The sequence below is a fragment of the Jaculus jaculus genome, chromosome 3 (assembly GCF_020740685.1).
Source record: "Jaculus jaculus isolate mJacJac1 chromosome 3, mJacJac1.mat.Y.cur, whole genome shotgun sequence".
Lineage (NCBI taxonomy): Eukaryota > Metazoa > Chordata > Mammalia > Rodentia > Dipodidae > Jaculus > Jaculus jaculus.
Window position 1 is genome coordinate 82,555,687 of NC_059104.1, and position 3,727 is coordinate 82,559,413.

The following is a 3,727-nucleotide window of genomic DNA, read 5'->3' on the forward strand; positions in this document are numbered from 1 at the left end:
TAGCGGTGAAGGCGTTTGCCTCCAATGCCAAAGGATCCCGGTTTGATACTCTAGGACCCACATAAGCCAGATGTACAGGTGGCGCATTCATCTGAAGCTCGTTTGCAGTGGCTGGAGGCCCTGGTGTGCCCATTCTCTCTCTCTCTCCCCCCTTCCCCCGCTTTCTCTCTCAAATAAATAAATAAAATATATATTAAAAAAGAATAATCTTTATTTCCCAGTGCAACAAACACTTTTGTTTAGATCCGGACTTTCTGGTTTGGTTTTTAAACCTCCTAAGCCATGGTTCTAGCAATAAGGGAAGTCATGACCCCTCCTCTTTGGCAGGCGGGGTCTTCTATAGCCTCACATTCTCCCAAGCTTCAGGTGTGAGTCCATAGGGCCAAGTCTGGGAGAGACCCAGGTTCCTTTGAACTTTAGTTGTGTCGCATTCATTCAGATTGAAGGACTCTGAAAATCTCGGATCTTATTTAAAGCCAAGACCAGAAGGAGTGGGATTGCCTTGGGAGGACTCTTTCCAGTAGTGCTGATGGTTTTGGAGTTCTGAATCTCGGTATGCACCTGAGTTTTAATGGAGACGGACTTTCCCCAGCTGAAGACTGGACGCAGCTGGAATTAACAGACATGATAAAGGGGTTCCTAGAAAATAGCCAGCCCCTCCTCTTCCCGAGAATCCTGGGTATGTGGAAGAAGGATCTTTGCTTGAGAAACAGGAAGGTGTTGCACAGTTGCGGGACAGGAGGGGTAAGCCAGCGCAGAGGGGACGCTCCGCAAGGGCTCTGGGCTTGGCCTGCGGGCAGGGCAGGGCTTTGCCCCCCCCCCCACTCCCTCCCCCCGACTCCCCCCTCCCCGCTCGGCTCCAGGCCGGCTGAGCCTGCTTCTTTTCGATGGCCCTCCAGGGCTCTGACTCCTGGGAGGTCATTTCCTGAAGCGGATAATGAATGACGCACTTGGAGGCTTGGCGGCTGGGGGCGGGCAGGGAACCGGCTTGGTGCATTCCCCGGAACCAGACTCTGGGCAGGTTGCGGAGGCGGCGGGTACCTAGAGAAAGGTCTCTTAGACTGGGCTTCTCTCTCAGAGCAAAAAGGGCTGGTGGCGCCCAGGCCCTCTGGACGGGCTTTGCCTCTATTGCCCTTGGTGCAGATGGCCTTGAGGGGCCTCTTGTTCCTCCTGTCCCTGTTTGGTTTCCATGGGAACTGGAGTGTCAGCGTCATCACTTTGCCAAGGTGAAATAAACCAGGATGTCTTGAATACTCATGGACAAACCATCACCCACAGAAGAAAACATCTAAAACCTACGGTGCGCTTCCTCGGGGCCCTTCCACTTGCTCTCACGTTTTAGAAGTTCCATTAGATGTCCTCAGTTCCACATGTTCTCTGACTCTTCCCTATTTTCCAGCTGTTTTGTGTTTGGCAAGTGGTGATGATTGCTTATTGAATGAATTCAGAGAGCTGTACTCTGATAAAGGTAAGTAATTTGATGTTCTCTCAGTATATCCAGTCAACAGCACAAAGCTCTCTCAATTCTGGCCAGTTGCTTATTTTGTCATCTGACGAAGTGACAGAGTCATGAATTGCTATAGATTTTATTTTAATTTCTCAAAAAATGCAAATGGAGCCTGGCATGGTGGCGCACACCTTTAATCCCAGCACTCAGGAGGCAGAGGTAGGAGGATTGCTGTGAGTTTGAGGCCACCCTGAGACTCCATAGTGAATTCCAGGTCAGCCTAGGCTACAGTGAGACCCTACCTCGAAAAACCAAAAAAAAAAAAAAAAGCAAATGGGCTGGAAAGAGGGCTCACTGGTTAAATGTTTCCTGCACTAGCATGGGGCCCTGAGAAGGATGGAGTTAATCCCTAGAACCTACATAAACAGCTGGTTGTGGCCACTCCCTCCTGTTACTCAGAGATGGAGGAATTGCCAGAACTTGAAAAAAACAAGCAAGCAACTTCCAGGATCAGTAAGAACTCCTGCCAAAATAATAGCATGCAGAAAAGGGATGAAGTGTAGAATGGGACTTCTGTCTCTGACCAATGTAGGTGAGTGGATCCCACTGCAGGCAAGCTCAAGGGCATACACATATGTGTATATCGCACAAGTGAAAAAATGCAAATGACAGATTTCAGTGGGCACAGCCAAATTGACTGATAGCCACTGAGATTTCTGGAAGGAGCTACTGGCTGCTCATCAGGATGCAGGACAAAGGGCAAACTTGGAATTAGCTGTCCTCTAATTTCAGTTCCTGTAGACTTTTTGAGATTATGGACACAGACTGCAGAGTCTAGGTTCAAATCCTAGCCCTGCTCCTGAGAAGCTGTATACACTTTTTTGGGTACCTGGCCTGATTCTCCAAATCCTCAACCATAGAGTGGACCTTTATATATTACTATTACCATTCTCATATTTTGTTTACTCTGAGATAAAATTTTCATTTTGACATCTCGGAAATGTTAAGACTTTTTTTTCTGTCGTCTTGGTAAATACATTGAATGCTTGCCTAGACTATAATGTAAAATCACTGAAATTCACTGTTGTTCTTGTCCCCAGTGCCTAGCACAATGTCTGGAAAACAACAAGGACTCAGTGCATCTTGGAAAGAAGAAATTCTTCCCCCTGTCAACTTGGAGTGACTTAGAATCATCCTGAAAATAAATCTCAGAGCATGTCAGGGAAGGGGTTTTCTAGATTAGGTTACTAGAGATAGAAGGATCCACTGACTGTGGGTAGCACTATCCCATGGCCTGAGGACTCCTAGACTATGTAAAAAGGAGAAAGTGGGGGGCTGGATAAATGGCTTAGCATTTAAGGCACTTGCCTGCAAAGCCAAAATATCCTGGTTTGATTCTCCAGGACCCACGTAAGCCAGATGCACAAGGTGATGCACACATCTGGAGTTTGTTTGCAGTGGCTGGAGGCCCTGGCATGCCCATTATCTACCTCTACCTGCCTATTTCTGTATCTCTCTCTCTCAAATAAATAAATACAAATAAAATGTTTTTTTTAAAGGAGAAAGTGGGCTGGAGAGATGGCTTAGTGGTTGGGTTGTCTGTCTGCGAAGCCAAAGGTTCCTGGTTCTACTCTCCAAGACACATGTAAGGCAGATGCATAAGGGGTGCATGTGTCTGGAGTTCATGTGCAGTGGCTGGAGGCCCTGGAGTGCCCATTCTTTCTCTGTCTCTCTTTCTCCACCTCTTTCTCTCTCATAAATAAATAAAAAATATTTTTTTAAAAAAAAAGGAGAAAGTGAGCTGAGCATCAGCATTCATCATTCTGTGCTTCTGAGTACAGATTTAATGCAACCACTTTCTCCTTGGTCTTGCTGCCATGTCTCCTCCTACCCCAAGATAGACTGTATCCTGTCCAAGTGTGAGCCAAAATAATCCCTTCCTTCCTTGAGTTACTTTTGTAAGGTATTTGGTCAAAGCAAAGAAAAAGTAACTAATACAACCCCCAAGGTTGGGCCTGGTCTTAGTTCTCATGAAGTCCTGGAACTTACTCCAACATTGTCTGAGGTGACTCCTCCCTTTCTCTCTCCCTCATGCAGTCCTGTGACTTACTCTTTGAGTTCCATGCCCTCCTTCTCATCACTGTAGGCTTGTCCACGACCAGAATAGAAGTACAATTCAGCAAAAGCCCTTGATTCTGTAAGACTTCCTTAGCTATCCATCCAAGTTACATAGTTAGATTGCCTCTTGTGTATTGATGGTTCTCATGATCAAAGAATTTT

General features: G+C 46.5%; 1 long non-coding RNA gene across 1 annotated transcript; it reads left to right on the forward strand.

Annotated features, from left to right (window-relative positions):
• The first annotated feature begins 626 nt into the window (after positions 1 to 626).
• Positions 627 to 2,738, forward strand: LOC123459222. The gene is made up of 3 exons (XR_006636107.1): positions 627 to 744; positions 1,079 to 1,468; positions 2,548 to 2,738. It is a non-coding gene; the product is annotated as an uncharacterized LOC123459222 (long non-coding RNA).
• The last annotated feature ends 989 nt before the right edge of the window (positions 2,739 to 3,727 follow it).